The sequence below is a fragment of the Nomascus leucogenys genome, chromosome 21 (genome assembly GCF_006542625.1).
Source record: "Nomascus leucogenys isolate Asia chromosome 21, Asia_NLE_v1, whole genome shotgun sequence".
NCBI classification, from domain to species: Eukaryota; Metazoa; Chordata; class Mammalia; order Primates; family Hylobatidae; genus Nomascus; species Nomascus leucogenys.
The window spans coordinates 76734301-76751753 of record NC_044401.1 but is presented as its reverse complement, the minus strand read 5'-3'; the positions used below and the strand labels follow the sequence as shown (position 1 = coordinate 76751753).

General features: G+C 40.1%; 1 protein-coding gene across 4 annotated transcripts in view; it reads right to left on the bottom strand.

Moving 5' to 3' along the window:
- Positions 1-17453, bottom strand: part of THOC7 (THO complex 7) — a 123262-nt gene that overhangs the window by 41006 nt on the left and 64803 nt on the right. For 2 of the 4 annotated variants that reach the window (XR_004027511.1, XR_004027512.1), the window contains exon 12: positions 1770-1864. The gene's annotated coding sequence lies outside the window, so the exon portion shown is untranslated. Of the gene's footprint in view, positions 1-1769; positions 1865-15579; positions 17141-17453 lie in introns of those variants that run through there. The other 2 variants (XR_004027513.1, XR_004027514.1) reach the window with 1 other exon arrangement.

The following is a 17453-nucleotide window of genomic DNA, read 5'->3' as shown; positions in this document are numbered from 1 at the left end:
TTAAGAAGTTGGCAGAAGAAAGCATATCCCTTTCTTTGGCCAGGCACGGTGGCTCACGCCTATAATCCCAGTATTTTGGGAGGCCGAGGCAGGTGGATTACCTGAGGTCAGGAATTTGAGACCAGCCTGGCCAACATGGTGAAACCCCATCTCTACCAAAAATACAAAATTAACCAGGCATGGTGACACATGCCTGTAATCTCCCAGCTAGTCAGGAGGCTGAGGCAGGTGAATCACTTGAATCCAGAAGTAGAAGTTGGAGTGAGCCAAATACACACCACTGCACTCCAGCCTGGGCGACAGAGTGAGACTCCATCTCAAAAAAAAAGTGAGAGTGTTAGAAAGGCTCATTGCTTTCTTCCTTCCTTGCTGTCATCAACCCTCCAGCGTTCAGCTAGACCCCAGGTAGCTTGAATTCTTTAATGCTGCAGATCTTGTCCAGTTTTGAACTCCTAATCTCTTTCACTGAGGGGTAATCTCATATGATGTGTGGGCCTCTAGTCTCCAATGGACTTCTCTTCTTCTTCTTCTTCTTCTTTTTTTTTTTTTTTGAGACAGAGTCTTGCTCTGTCACCCAGGCTGGAGTGCAGTGGCACGATCTTGGCTCACTGCAAGCTCTGCCTCCTGAGTTCACACCATTCTCCTGCCTCAGCCTCCCGAGTAGCTGGGACTACATGTGCCCACCACCATGCCCGGCTAATTTTTTGTATTTTTAGTACAGACGGGGTTTCACTGTGTTAGCCAGGATGGTCTTGATATCCTGACCTCGTGATCCACCCGCCTCGGCCTCCCAAAGTGCTGGGATTACAGGGGTGAGCCACCGTGCCTGGCCTCCACTGGACTTCTCTTCTAAAGATGCTAACACTTAGGATATATCCCATCCTCAGCTTTCATAATAGAAAAGAATCTCTTATCAAATTCAGGAGCAATTTGATTGGAAAGGTTTAAAGGTCCATTTCCTTTGCCTATGAAGCACATTGATGCAGAACATATGACTAAAAAGGCTGTTCACAAAAATCATTACAAAAATAAAAATAATAACTTGAACCAGTGGCTACCCACTTAGCAGATGGAATGTCAGTGCATTAACTTTTTATTTTATCTTATTTTTATTTTATTTTATGTATTTATTTATTTTTTTTTTGAGATGGAGTCTCGCTCTGTCGCCCAGGCTGGAGTGCAGTGGCGCGATCTCGGCTCACTGCAAGCTCCGCCTCCCGGGTTCACGCCATTCTCCTGCCTCAGCCTCTCCGAGTAGCTGGGACTACAGGAGCCCGCCACCACACCCGGCTAATTTTTTTGTATTTTTAGTAGAGACGGGGTTTCACCGTGGTGTCGATCTCCTGACCTCGTGATCCGCCTGCCTCGGCCTCCCAAAGTGCTGGGATTACAAGAGTGAGCCGCCGCGCCCGGCCTGCATTAACTTTTTAAAGATACTGTATTACACTGTGAATGAATTCGGTGTCACAGAGAGGAGTACTCATCTACTTCCACAGCAGGATGCAAATACCACCCCTAAAATAATCATGGCTTCACTCTGAAAACAGGATGATGCAGAGAGGAGCCCCAATAGCCAAGTCTAGCAACAACCAGCCACCGTGCAACTATCTGTTAAGTAATGATTTCATTTAAAAAAAAAAAAAAAGAAACACCAAAAGCATCTTAATTTGGGGAGCACATCAAGGCCAGATGAGGGAAAATATTCATGAAAAGGGAAATACAAACCAAAGAACTGGCATTTCGAATGAAAATCCAGTAGCAGTATTTACCTTCTAGATTCACTTTCAAAATCAAAAACTGCTGCTGTGGAAATTGTTCCGATGCTGTCGATTGTAAAGCAAGAGCCCTCCAGGGAAATGAAGTACTGTTTATTGGACAGTAAAGAGAAAGCAAAATATTGCAGATACATCAACTACTTTCCTGGCCTGATTCCACGCATCTGTAAAAACCAGGCCTGAAATCTCTCTGTGCTCTGAGCCCATTCCCACTCCCCAGACCCCCTCCCCCATATATGATAGACGCTCAGTAAATGTTCGTAACTGATGATGATGATGGTGATGATGATGATGAAATTATATTCCGTTCAACCAATTTCAAGTTTCAATTCTTTCAAGTTTCTATTCTTGAAAAATTTCTGTTCTTTTTCAAGAATAGAAAAATGAATTTTCCTATTCTCTTATGTTCAATATATTATCTGAACATTTCTCACACTTCCCCCAATGCTAAAATTAAATAAAAAGGAGTTTACATTTAGAGAAACATGCTGACTGTTTAATGAGAATTCAGGGATAATTTTGTTTGTTTGCTTGTTGATGGAAAGGATGGGCTTTTATGTGGAGGGAGGTCATGGAGCTAAAGAGGGAAAAAAAATATGAAATACTGAGACGTCTGTTCATCTGAATTTGTATGTGTAGGCACAGGCAATATTTTATCAAGTTGTTTTCCTAACCTCTCACTGATTTTTGTTTATACTACCTTCCAGTTATTCTGTTAACTGCTTGAAACACGTTGTCTTTTAATTCTCACAATAACTCTGTGTCATAGGTATTGATATTATCCCTATCTCACAGACAGAAACACAGGCTTAGAAAATTCAAGTGGCTTGTCCCCAGTTTGAGAGCTGAGTCTTTAGTCACTTTACATCATGCCTCTCTGTTCTCCATATTGTATCCCTAAGATAAACTTCCTGAGAAAGACAGCAGTGGAAGTCAGGGTCTCTAATCTAGATGAGAATCAAACGACCAGAAAAAAACAGGATAAAAATCCGTAAAAGAATTAATATCAAGAGTTCATTACCCTGAGTGCTATTTACTTAATAATTGTGTAGACACAGAGATCATTTAATAGAGAAAATTAAGCCCGGAAGAATTGCAAAACAACCTCAAAATCTTTTGGAGAAATGAGTGACCTTTTAATTTATCGACTTTCTGATGAATCATCATGTTCCGATTCATTTTAATTCATACCATCCCTATCCATATATATAAACAAGATGGACTTGATTTCTGCTCTTTCTGTAGAACAATGTGGAATATTAGCATTCAGGAACACAGGCAAATCCATCACATATTTACTTTTACATCAAACACAGGAATAACAATGCTTATTTCATGGAGAAAGGAAGAAAGAAGGTTGTGGTTAAATTACCTGAGAGCACTCACACACACTGGCTCTGGTTATATATAAATATGTATGATTTTTAAAAGATGCTTGCATTTATGTTTGCAGTTCCAAATTCAATTTCAGTGTCACACGGTTGTCAACAATTGTTTGGGAGCAATGCACATGGGGAAGGTACATCTTCATGAGGTTTAATTTTTCATAAAATCCAATACCCTTTTTTAAAAAAAATTTGATGACACTGACATGAACAACTCCCGCCGTCCTTTAGGGAAGGTTTGGAGATGGTGGTTGCTAGGCAGCCAGGGCCATCACCGGGAAAGCCACCTAAATGAAAGATTCCCCCGAACAGGAAAGCAGTCCTAGGGATGAGAAATTAACTCTCTGTGGGGCCAGGCAACTTAGATTCTTTTTCTGTTTGTTTTTTTCCCCTCCAATTGTATCTGTAATGATGCCATCAACGGGTGAAGAAATATTTGAGCCATAAAATGACAATGGCAACCCAACTCCCAGGTTCTGAAGCATGAGAACAGATTACAGGGGAGAAATATGTGTCAAAAGGAGCCGTCAGTTTTTCTGGATGGACTTATCCACAGAATCCGCTTTATTCCCTTCTCTGAAAGCCTAGTCCATGACTATTTGCTTTTAGAGAAGCTTGGGAATTGGAAATGTCAGTGCCCAAACTTCAGGTCAAACACAATGAGAAGAGTGAGAGCCTCTCCAGCAGCTGGCAAGCTCGGTGCTTCAAGAGCAGGGACATAGGAACCATGGCTGGATTCTTCTGGGTTCTTAGCATCATTGATAATAAAAATAACAACGGTGATAGCTACCAGTTACTCTGACCCTGTGCTCAGATTTTTCCTTAATGAATTCATTTAACCCTTGAGATAATGCTAGCCAATCTTACAGGTAGGGAAACTGAGGCTTGCAAATGTTAAGGAAGTGATCCAAGAATACATAACTAGTGAGTGGTTAGGCTGAAACTCAAACCCAAGTCTTTCTGACTCCAGAGCCATTGTGTTATTCTGTTGGTCTCATGGAAGACTACGTTCCTGGGAGAAACACAATATGTCTTTCTATTTTTAAACTTGTTTTAAAAGCATTTTGAGAGGGGATTAAAGAATCTAGCTGGGTGAAAACATTGTTACGGAGCCACTCAGTGTCACTGTTTACAGAGGAAGATGAGGAGGGATAAGGAAAGAAAGGAGAGGAAGGGGGCAGAGGGGAGGACAAGGCGAGAGAAGAGTGGTCTAAAATGGAGCCCTGAGAACTTGCAACATTGAAAGGGCCAACAGAGAAGGGTAAACCAGGAAACAAAATAAGATAGAGTCGTTCTTTCTTTCTTTCATTTTTTAACCTCATTTAATCCTCGTAACAGCCTGGAGGAAGATCCTATTATTAACCCTATTACAATTAAAAAAAACAACAACAACAAAACTGAGGTACAGAAAGGTTAGGAGACTTGCCCAGGGTCACAAAGCTAGAAACTAACAAAGCCCAAATTTTACCTTAAGCTACTAACCTTAGAATCCGTGTTCTTGTGCTGATATACTATGTCTAGTTCGGCTGATCGACCCAGAGTAACATTTTCTTGAGGGGTATTGGTACTGAAGTATGATCTGGGATGTTTCTTTTTTTCCTAATAGAGAAATATTTTATGATTCTTTTGAAGCACAAATATTGGCTAATCACTGATCATCTACAACAGGGGTTCCCCAACCCCCAGGCCACAGACCAGTACTGGTATTTCACCTGTTAGAAACTCGGCCACACAGCACAAGATGGGCGGAGGGCCAGCGGGTATTACCACCTGAGCTCCACCTTTTGTCGGGTCAGTGGGCATTAGATTCTCATTGAAGTGTGAACTCTATTGTGAACTGCGCATACAAGGGGTCTGGGCTGCACGCTCTTTATGAGACTTCAGCTAATGCCTGATGATATAAGGTGGAACAGTTTCATCCTAAAATCATCTCCCCTCCCTCCATTCATGGAAAAATTGTCTTCCACAAAACCGGTCCCTGGTGCCAAAAAGGTTGAAGACCATTGATCTACAAAACCTTGTATAGGAGAGATATATTTTTAAGAAAATAGTTTCAAACTATAAACACACATATAATCCTATCCATTACATTAGTGTAACTTTGCATCTTCATTTTAGGACTATGTAGAGTAGAATATCACTTCAGCCTGAGCATTTTCTTCAACTGAAGTACAATGGGGGGCCGGGTGCAGTAGCTCATGCCTGTAATCACAATACTTTGGGAGGCTGAGGAAGGGTGGATCACCTGAGGTCAGGAGTTCGAGACCATCCTGGCCAACATGGAGAAACCCCCATCTCTACTAAAAATACAAAAATTAACCGGGTATGGTAGCGCACACCTGTAATCCCAGCTACTAGGGAGGCTGAGGTAGGAAAATTGCTTGAACCCTGGGGGCGGAGGTTGCAGTGAGCCAAGATCGTGCCACCTCACTCTAGCCTGGGCGACAGAGCAAGACTCTGTCTCAAAAAAAAAAAAAAAAAAGGAAGTACAACGGGACATTTGCTTGCCCTTGAAAGCTTGAGACTTCACATGAAATCCTTTTTCCTTTCCTCCAGAGTATATTAGATCCCTCTCAGACATCCATTTTACAAGCAATAGGAATGGTTTTTTACCTATACACTTCCACTGGACTATTAGAGCCATTATCCTTCCTAGCACAAATCCTTATTAACCACTCTAATACATTGTCCTTATAGCTATCTATAAAGCTGGACACCTCTATGCAAGTTTTCGCTGTGGTATCTTTGCTTGCTGAACCTAGACCCAGCCTCATAATACTTCTCAACACTCCTGAGAGCCTCTATCCATCAATAAGAGAGAGTATGCAAGTGGAATATGATTTGCCATCCCTGACCTAGCCGGATGTTCTCAGTGGACTTACCCAGGTGTTTACTGTTTCCCTGGTAGCAGCTAAGACATCTGAAAACAAATATTTGTAATATATGCAGAATTATTGAATCATAATACCCAGTGTAGCTGGGCCCAGGAATGTGAATTTCTAACAGACTGACGAAAGTACTGTTTGTGTATTTTAAATCTGGTTCTTTTAAAGCTATTTTCAACATTGGCTATACAATAGAACCACCTGGAGGGCTTTAAATGGGACAATGTCCAGAACATACCTGAGACCAATGAAATCAGAATCTTAAGGGTGTAACCTGGGAATGAATATTTGTTAAACGGTGTATAATTTCACAGGGCAGCCAAGTCTAGGATCTTGCTATAGCACATCTACCTTTTTTTTTGGCACCTCAATGCAGTAGTCTATTTAAGACCTACATCTTTCATGGATCTGAGTAGACCAGTATTCATCATTCTTTCACGTGTTCCCATTAGACGGATTAACTCTGCATGATTTAACACTCGGTTTGTATAGGTTCTCTTGCAGCTCAGTGGCCTTTGTTTTTGGTATGTATCTTAAGGTTTCCCCAGAAACAGACCCTGAGATGAAAATTTGTGTGCAAGTTATTTAGTAAGTGCTTCAGAAAAACTGCGGAAGAGGGATTGAGATGGCGAGGAAGCCAAGCAAAAGTGTGATTGCAAAGTCCCACAGATGCAGCTTTAGCTTAGCCCTGTAGGCAAGCTCAGGAGTGCACGCTCTGCCTCAGAGTTGTTCCCATACAAGGAAAGAGGTGGGGCTTTCATATTCATTCAGTGGTTAAGGGTTACTCCAGGGAGATGTAAATTCCCAGGAACTTTTTGTTTTTTCAACCGGCAAGAAACACCCAAAGGCAGCCGTCTCTTCTGGCTGATGGAAGCAGAAGCACATTGAAATAGGTGGGGAATGGGATGCCCCACACAAAAAAGCCAAAAAGGTATCCAAAGAGATATGGGAAGAGGATGGATATTGTCCACTGCGGTTTCTAAAACTTCCTTTGTTGTAGAAGGCTGAAATAATTGTTTGGCTGAATCACACTAGAAAGCAGAGTTAGTTACCACATTAAGAAATCAATCACCTTATATGTGAGTAGCATTTAATTCTGTCCCTCCCATATTCTTTGATAAGTCTGATAGCAAGTGGGCTTCATTTCATCTCTGAGTTGATTGGTAAGGGCTACCCAGAGCATTGTACTGAGAGAAAAGGTGAGCTCAGGTTCCGTTAGTGATGCCTGCCATGAGCAAATGAGAAGGCAACCAATACTGTCAGTGAACACTGATGCCTACGGTACCATCAGAATACCTGGGAGCTTTTAAAAAATACTGATGCCTGGGCCCACCCTCAGAGATTCTGATTTAATTGGTCTGACGGGGGCCCTGGCATTTGTGTTTTATTAAAAGCATCCCACTTGGTTCTATTGTTGCAGTCAAGACAAAGAACCACAGTAATACTCACCATGAATTGCCATGCTATTTCCCAGTTGTTCCAGGAACTATTTTCAGGAATACTTTAAAACAACGAAATAAATCCTCCTAAAAATAAATATTTTATTATAAGTCCTTCCTTAGTCTCATAAAAATTTCTTTTTCAAATGTGAACATCGGGACATTTTTGTTTGTTTTGTCTTGGGCCTTCAACAAAGTGTTGACCTTATACATGCTAACTGACGCCAAATCTTCATTTGCGTGAAAAGACTTAAATTATTGATTTCTTTTCATATATCCTTCAAATATTTACACTCAGAGACATACATACCTCTGTAAAACAATCATCTTTACCTATAGAAAACATTGCCAGAATGTATACATTTGCAGTGTGTAACACAGAAAATAATAATTCATTGTGCAGTTGTTTGGACTTTATTGCATGCAGCAAAATGATTTAGCAATGGCATCACTACCGGCTACGGTATGTTACAAACTTGCATGCCACCTTGTGGAGGATGTTGCAAGTTGTGCAACTATGAAGTAAACAACTGCCCCAAAAATATTTGTTAAAACTATGATTGTGGTTTTCTCCAAATACATGACTTTCACTTGGAGAATTAAAGATATTTTCTAGATAATTAAAGGTTTTCTTAAAATCACTTTTCTACAATTATATAGCTACTTCAAGCCAAATTGTTTTTTAGCTTGAATAACCCAGATAATTGCCTCCATTCTCAAATTTATTTGGCCAATCTATGCCTAAACTAAATGATATTTCATCACATAACAAAATTATCTAACATCATATCATATGACTCAGATCTTTTCCCCCCTTTATCTTGGTGTTACAAAAAGATAAAATTTTAAGATGACGTTAGGGTAGAAGACCAGGACACTGGGAGCAACCCAGAAATTCATCTCTCAAGTGATTCTGCAAACATTTCCTGAGAGTCTACTATGAATTAAGAAAAACAAGGCCCACTGCCTCTTTATGTGAAGGAAGAACACAGATAATACAATTTTATAGGAGCGTTGATATGTCTACAGGACCACAAACCAATTAGGTAAAAGCAAACCATTCCCTTGCTATGTAAATTGGCACAAGTAGCCCAGAGTTAGTTTTTCTACTAGGTGCAAAAGGTCTGCATCCCTAGGTAATCTCACCTTTTTAATAAATACGAGGAAAGATTTGTGTGCATCGGCACTACCCAAGTGAGGTAGTACTACGTGAACAGCAAAACATTTTTGTTTTGTCTTGTTTTGTTGGCTGTTTACTTTAAACAGGTTAACCACTGACAAATCTTCATTTTATTTCTGTGAATAGACTTAAATTATGGATTCCTGTGTAGTAATGCCATGAATGGGTTCCCACCCCTTTCACATCCTCTCCTTCTTGACACTGACCACAGTGGGTTTTAAGGAAACCCCAAAGAGATCTTTCTGTTCCCAAAAAGAGAGCCAACCTTATTCTCCTTCAAGGGCAATGACTATATTAACCGTTTAAATGTCCTAAGAAACTAGTCTCAAGCGTAAATTATAATCAGTGCAGACTATTCACCTCCTGCCACCTTTAAGCAACCACCAGGACATAACCATCATACCTCACATACCTCACTCATCCCCGGAAGTTCGGTCCTCATCACCAGGACAACCGCTTAGCCCACTGATATCATCAAACCCTCTCAATGTGTCCTCAAAAATTTAGTCTCATGGATGAAACTGGAAAACATCATTCTCAGTAAACTATGGCAAGGACAAAAAACCAAACACCGCATGTTCTCACTCATAGGCGGGAATTGAACAATGAGAACACATGGACACAGGAAGGGGAACATCACACTCTGGGGACTGTTGTGGGGTGGGGGGAGGGGGGAGGGACAGCATTAGGAGATATACCTAATGCTAAATGACGAGTTAATGGGTGCAGCACACCAACACGGCACATGGATACATACGTAACAAACCTGCACATTGTGCACATGTACCCTAAAACCTAACGTATAATAAAAAAAAAAATTTAGTCTCTCATCAGCAATCTCCCTTATATCCTCCACCTCTTCTCTGAATGTTCCCTTTCCCTTTCACATTTCTCTGGACAATTCCCTCCCCTTCTCTTGGAGGCAGCAAATTCATGCCTTTTTACCCTTCTCTGAGTCTCCAGCACTCCCTGCAACCCCCTCCCTCTCCTCACTCTCTGCTGCTGGCCTCATTTCTTATTTCACTGAGTGGAAGCAATCAGAAGAAAATATCCACTGCCACTATTTAAAATTCTTGATTATCGTTTTAAAATTGCAAACTATTCCTCTATAGAGTTCCTTATCCTTTTCACTGCTTTATTTTGCTCCATCACACTTGGCAGCATCTGATGTACCAAAATATATGGGCAATCTTCCTACTGCTAGAATATCAGCTCCATGAGAGCTGAGATTTTTGTCTGTTTCCTTCACTGTTAAAGCCCCACTTCTTAGAACATTACTTGGGACAAATAAGTGCTCAATAACTAATTGTTGGTCAGGTGCGGTGGCTCACACCTGTAATCCCAGCATTTACTGAGGCCAAACAGGACAATCGCTTGAGCCCAGGAGTTTGAGACCAGCCTGGGAAACATAGCAGGACACTGTTTCTACAAAAATTTAAAAAATTAGCCAGTGGTGGTGACATGCACCTGTAGTCCCTGCTACTTAGGAAGCTGAGATGGGAGGATCACCTGAGCCTGGGAGGTTGAGACTTCAGTGAACTATGATCATGCCACTGCATTCCAGCCTGGGCAAGAGAGCGAGACTCCGTCTCAAATACATACACACACATACACACACACACACATAATTGTTGGAAGGGAAAAAGAATGAACATGCAATTACTCTATTTGCCATTTTGAATATGTCCCCTTATACCCCATCTTCCTCCCTGTTTCTATAAACAAACTATGCTTCTGACAGCAGGCCTTCCACTCGTGCCTGGATGCCATCACTTCAACAACTGTTGTCACTAACTCCTGCATTGTTCATTTTCTCCTCTCTATTGGATTATCCCTATCCACATAGAGCATGCTATAATATTTCTCATCATTCCAAAGTAAAAATTTCCCTTGATTCCAAAATCTCCTTTAGGTACTATCCTACTTCCCTGCTCTGCTTTTTAGGAAAATTCTTTGAAAGTTGTCCCTGTGCACTATTGCTACTTTCCTCACCTATCATTCTCTTGAAACTTCTACAATTAGACTTTCATTCTGACTTCACCAAATGAACCCACTTATCAAGGTCACCAAAGATCTCCATTCATTCACTCATTAAACCCCTCCTATGTGTCAGGTACTTGTCTGAGTTCTAGCAATTAGCATTTTGCCACTTCAGTGATTGGTGATCTCAGTTCTCATCTCCCTCAACATTTCAGCTGCACTTGACCAATCTCTTCTTGAAATACATCGTCCTGAGGCAGGAAAATAGGATCTGGAGGCAGGGAACCTAAGGCTGTTTCACAACGACTTCCTAGAACTAAATTGAAAGGAAAACCCTAACTTTCCACACCTAAGTAACAAAAGGAACAGAGGCTACACTCTGCAAACCCCCCACCTTTTCTGCCCTGCAGATGGGAAATTGGCTGTCTGCAATAAATCAGCCTGGTTGCAGGTCCAGTCTTCCTTTGCAACTTTTTATCTTCACTCCAGCCTCTGAACGGCTGCTGTCCACAAGTCAGACTGATTGCGGGCAGAGCCTTTGTTTGCATAGAAGTAAAACTTTGTAACTTCACCCTAGCCTCTGATTGGTTACTTTTTGCAACCAATCATATGTTTGCATAGGAATGTGACTTTTTAACTTCACTTCAGCCTCTGGTTGGCTGCTTTCTACAACCAATCAGATTGATTGTGGGCTACCATTTTATTTACATGAAGTGAGCAGGAAGTGGCCAATGGGAAACTTCTAGGGGGTATTTGAACCCAAGGAGATCCTGTATCCTTGACCTTGAGCTGTTACTCAGGTCTGCTCCCACACTATGGAGTGTACTTTCGTTTTCAATTAATTTCTCCTTTATTCTTTCACTGCCTCGTTCGTTGTTTGCTTTGCTGGGCGTTTTGTCCAATTCTTTGTTCAAAATGCCAAGAATCTGGACAACTTGCAGTCACGACCCTCTATTAGTGACAGCCCTATACTTCTGGGAGACACTCCACTCTCCTGATTTTCCTACCTTACTGGTCCTGTTCAGTCTCATTTGCTCAATCGTCCTCTTCCAACAGCCCGAGGTGACCTCATTTTGTTCCAGGCTGTAAACACTGTGTACAAACTGGTAATTCTACATTGACACTCCAGGCCCCATGTCTTTGATGAACTACGTATTTTTAAACCTAGTTGCCTACTCTTTCTGGATGTTTAATTGGCTTCTCAATCCAAACATGTTCAAAACAAAGCACATAATTTTCCTCCTCAACCTCATTTCTCTTTAATGATTTGCTCAGGCCAAAAACCTAGAAACAGTCTCGATCCCTCTCTTTCCATTATATCCCACACCCAATTTGTCAAGTCTGTCAACATTACCTCCAAAATATATGCAAGCTGCCAACGTGTTTAGGAGGAAAGGGTAACCATGTTTGCAACTTACTTTGAAGCGCACAAATATAATAAGAGGAATTCCTATATGGATACAAAAATGGATAATGGCATGATAATGCAGACAGTAAAATATTAATGATAGAATCTAGTGGTGGGTATACGGGTGTTCACTCTCAATTTTTCGGCTCTTTCACCTTTTTGGTATGTTTAAAATTTTCTGTGATGAAATGTTGGGAAAAATGTGTGAAATGCAATAACCACCCCAACTGCCCCCATCATCTCTCACCTGGACTGTGGCAGTCACCCCTAAATGGTCTCCCTGCTTCCACTCTTGCCTCTTGACAGTCAACCTTTTCACACACAAGATAGTTTGATCTTTTAAAAATGTTATTAATATGATTTATTCCCCTAACAAAAATTTCCAAGGGAATTAATCCCACATTAGTCAAAAGAAGATCCAAAGTCCTTACCAATGTTTAAAAGGACCCACAAAATCTGATTGCTGGCTACATCTCCAATGTCATCTTTCTATTTCTCCCACTCACTCTTTGCTCTTTAGTCAAATCGCTCTCTTTGTGGTGCCTTCCAAATAAATGCTAAGCCTGTTTCTTCCTCGGGGCCTTTGTCAGCAATATTCTACCCCAAGATATACGCAATACACAATTTTGACTAATCTAAGTGTAGCTTCAAATAACACTATATGACTTCATAGATAGTGTGGGTATCTTACAAGAGAGTTCTTATTTCCAGTTTCTCCTCTTGTCACTTATGATGTTGCTGCTATTCATTTCACTTATGCACGTGATATAATCACCCAGTACACTGTTACTATTAAAGTGATCTTTTAGATCAACTAAAAGGAGAAATACATATACTTTACCTTCATTTATTCCTTCTATATCCTTCTTTATGTAGATCCAAGTTTCTGTGCTGTATAATTTTCTTTCTCCCTGGAACTTCCTTTAACATTTTTTGCAGGACAGGTATCTGGTGGTCATGAATTTCCTCAGTTTTTGTTTGTCTGAGAAAGTCTTTAGTTCTCCTTAGCTTTTTTTGTTTATTTGAGGTATATTTGACATCGATTTAAAATTGGATATACCTAAGGTATGGAATTTGATGACTTGATATAATTTTATTGGATATATTTTATTTATATTTCAATAAAATTTCATTCTAAATACTTCATTCCAGTCTCATTTTGTTTGGTTTCTAATGAAAAGTCTGCTGTAATTCTTATCCTGTTCCTCTATAGGTAAGGTGCTTTTCCCTCTGGGATCTTTCAAGATTTTCTGTCTCTCTCTTTGGTTTCTGAGGCTTGAATATGGTATGTCTAGGGGTATGTGTGTCTATGCAGGTATGTGTGAATATATAAAATCTGGTAGATGAGTCCCAGATAATATAAGGCTCAGGCAAAGTCTTTTCCTTTGGAGGGTAGGCCTTTGTCCTGCAGAAAACTCTGGGATTATTTCACAATGATTCTCTTCTCTTCCTTCTCCCAGAGACACAAGGTGTTCTTTCTTGGATCTTTGCTGTGAGAACCCAGTAGAGTTCATAAAGGTAAAACTTACGAAAGTGTAGGACTACCCCCACAAGACTGTGACACACAGTTTCTCACTCTCCTGCTAGTCCACACTTAGCGTTCAGTAATTCTTCAAAGCTACCAAGTAAATCTTCCCACCAGTCTATGGTTCCAGAAGCTTCTGTGCCAAATAAGCAGAGGTTGGCTATCAGTCTTCTGTTTACCTGTCACTCCAGATTTTGGAGTGGCAGTTTCCCCTGAGGCGTGCAAGAAAAGTTTTGATTTTCATTTTGTTCAGCTTTTCTTTGTTGTGAAGATGAGAAGTCCCACTTTTTCTACATCACAGAACAAGTATCAGGGATTCTTAACATGTAGAGTAGTAATGGTGGTGAAGTATGAAAAGCCCTGGCCCTGGAATTTAGGTAGGTCTAGATGTGGATATAATCCAGGCTCATTACATTGTCATTTATTCAGCAATTACTATGGAATTTCATCTTTCATCTTTCTAATAACCCCAGAGATAGATCATATTAGATCAATCTTACAGAGGGATCTGGCACAATCTTCCTACTCTGTGGATTCTGGTTAGGCATTGTATAAGATGTTATCCAGGTGTTAAATTTTTTTAAGTGCAAGGGACAAATAATTGGAACAAATTTGATTAAACACACATCTCTCTACTAGACAACTCCACAGGGAATTTAATGTGCTGTGTATTGTTAATTCAGGGGAGATGTGTAGACATCATTTCCCAAAATAATTTGATCACAGGATCTTTTATTTTTCTCATGGAGCATCTGGTAAAATGTGTGTTTTGTGGAACACTTTGGGAACTGTTGGCATGATAGGAAACATGCAAGATTTAGAGCAAGATGGACATGAATTTGAATTGCAACTCCACTACTCACTGTTGAGGCAAATTACTTCATTTCCTCCTCTATAAATTAAAGACATAATACTTCTTTAGCAACACATTAGGTAATACTATAGCAACAGTAGCATCTACTACAGGGATTAACATGGGGATTCAATGATATAAAGTATGTGCCTGTCACATAACAAACACTTAATAGTTATTCATATTATTTTATTATCATCATCATCATCAGGCCCCAAAACAGTGGCAACCTCTTCCTAATATTAGAACCTATTTCTCTCTGGATCAATATAAAGACTCAAACAAATGAATATTGTTACCCAGTCATGAGTACATGAATAGCATCTGGCCTGATCTACTGTGTCAGAATGATGTGTGTAGGAGTGTGTCTAAATGTAAGTTTCCACAGCCTATGTCACCGCTGAAATATCATTCCATGATTGGTGAAATTCTGAGAGAACACTGCACAGGCCTTCCGAATACGGCCCAGGAACAAATTCTCTTCTGTGAAAAGTGTAGGGCCGGAACCAGAAACATTTAATCTCTATGAGCAAGCATTTAGAAGTCCTTTATTTGAAATGAATTACTTGCATTAACTGTCTAGTAAGTCATTTCGATTGTACATTGGAGTCACAGCTAAACCCTACTGGACTATGATGTGTTTTATGCCCTATAATGTCCACATTTTAGGTGGGTGAGCTGCCATGGAGAACACTAAGGAAGCAATTGTGTTATGATATGTGATTCCTGTGCGGCTGGAGCTGCTCAGTGCTCCATTCAATCCTATAATCTGGAACATGTTGATTTGGAGGAATATGCACGATTAGGTGGTTTAATTGCATGTTACAAAGAAAGCTGTGACCTTTCCAGTCCCTTCCTGGATGTGGCATTGTGCTATTGGGAGAAGGAGGAGACAAATGTGTGTGGGGAAGCTTGTGTAATTATTCAAGAGTACTCAATACTTTTTAAAACCATGTGGACAATACCTCAAATATTAGTGGACATCTGCTGCTTAAAGAAAATTTTGTATGACTCAAGTGGCCTTGAGCAAGTATCCAATAGCATTACCGAAAGTTGTAGATATTGAGGGTATAGCATCAACATGTTCAATTCTGTAATTTTTAGCCAGTCTGGGAAAGCAATAAAACCCTAAAAATTAAAGAAACAATATTCTTTTCTATCAATTTATTAGCTAAAAGATTATAGTTTAATAATGCCATAACCATTCCATATGGCATCAAAAATTAAGACATTTTTATAAAGCCTGTCATTTGCAAAATGTTTTAAAGTTTAAAAACTACTTTCATGTTCATATAAACATAATCAAATATTATGTTTAATTATAATGAGAGAATGCAATATGAGACAAGACAAAGCAGGTATCATTTTCCCAATTTTACAGTTGAAACAGCAAAACAAAAATGTTAAGTGATTTGCAGTAGTAGAGTAAGAACTTAAACCCAAGCCTCTTGGTACCAAGCCCATAGTTGCCTCTCCATCTAGGGCATTATAAAACCTGAGGACGAGACCTAGAGTTTTGAAACACAAATTAATTCTGCCAGAAAGCTGGATTCTTTCTCTACCTGTGTACAGCCAAGATTCCTAAGAACAAAATGAAACGTCTTGACATCTTTTGCTAAAGTTACTTAAGGATTAGGTTGGGTCAGCCTGCACAGGATGGAATGTACCAGAAGGGAAGCAATTACCCAGACAACCCAGACCTTAATCATTGGCACCTAAAGTATCCTGATAATTGAGGCAAAGGTATGTTTGAAACCTAAGTTGTAGGTATAATTGACTTGATTGCCTCCATGGCTTTATATTTGAATTCAATCACACATAAAACCACCAGACACTGTTATTCTCTGTCCCAAAGCATAAATTACCTCCAAAACGGTATCCTCTGGGCCGTTGGCCGCTGCTCGGTAAATGACTGTGCCTGGGGCAATATCTTCCAGGATATAAATCTCAGTAACTGCCAGAAAATGTACAGCAGACGTGCTTGAATGAGCATCACCACCATAAGCCTAAAACCTCTCATCCAATCCTGAATTTCAGATAAAATTTAAGGCATTGCGCTTGCTCAGCACAGATGTTTTTATAGGGATATTCCCATTAAACCCATAATAATAATAATATGCCATTTGTCAAGTGTCTCTTATGTGTCAAGTATAGAGCAATGAGATTTATACATTTAAACAGGAACAATGTTGAACATTTTTTGAGTGCTTATTAATTACTAAGCACTTAACATCACTGGTGACTTTATTATGATTTCCATTTTACCAAGGTTTAGAAAGATTGAATTAACTGGCTCAAGGTCACATAGCTAATACATTAATATTGCCTAATTATTTTATTAAAGTTTGTCTTGTCCTTAATTTTGCTCTCTTCCCATATGTTTTTAAAACAGTGAGGAACACAAACTTGCAAATTTGCCAGTGGAATCGCTTTTCCAATGAACAGGAACCTTGAGGCAGTAAGAGATCCTTGAGTGTCTGAGGGGAAGAACCACCCAGGGGAAACTGCTGCACCATTGTGCCAAGAAGGCAGGATTTGTGGATAGCCAAGTGGTCAATGGGCCCGCTTAGAGGGTAGCCAGGACCTGCTCTTCTGATGAGCAAATGCTCATGAAGTGTCCACAAGCACTCTAGCACAAAGCTCGCAGTTTTAGAAGTCAGAAGAGCGTAATTTCACCTTGGACCTGCCCAGGAGGAGTTTACCATCTGCCCTGGGGAAGGGAAAAAAGGGAGACACTTGTTGAGCACCTACTGTGTACCTGGCATTTTAAAACCCTGAGCCTTATCAAGATGGGATTAATATCTCAGTTTACTCAATGGGGAAACTGAGGCTTAGACAGGACAAGTAATTCTCTCCAGTTAGTGGCCACTCCAATATCTGAGCCTCAAATTTTTTTTTATAGTAGAGAACATGTAGGCATTAAATATTTGACTACATAGAAAGAGACAGAGATGAGAAAAAGAGAAAGTGAAAGAGATAAATACACGGTGAAAAAAAATAAAAATAAAAAAACAGAGAGCAAG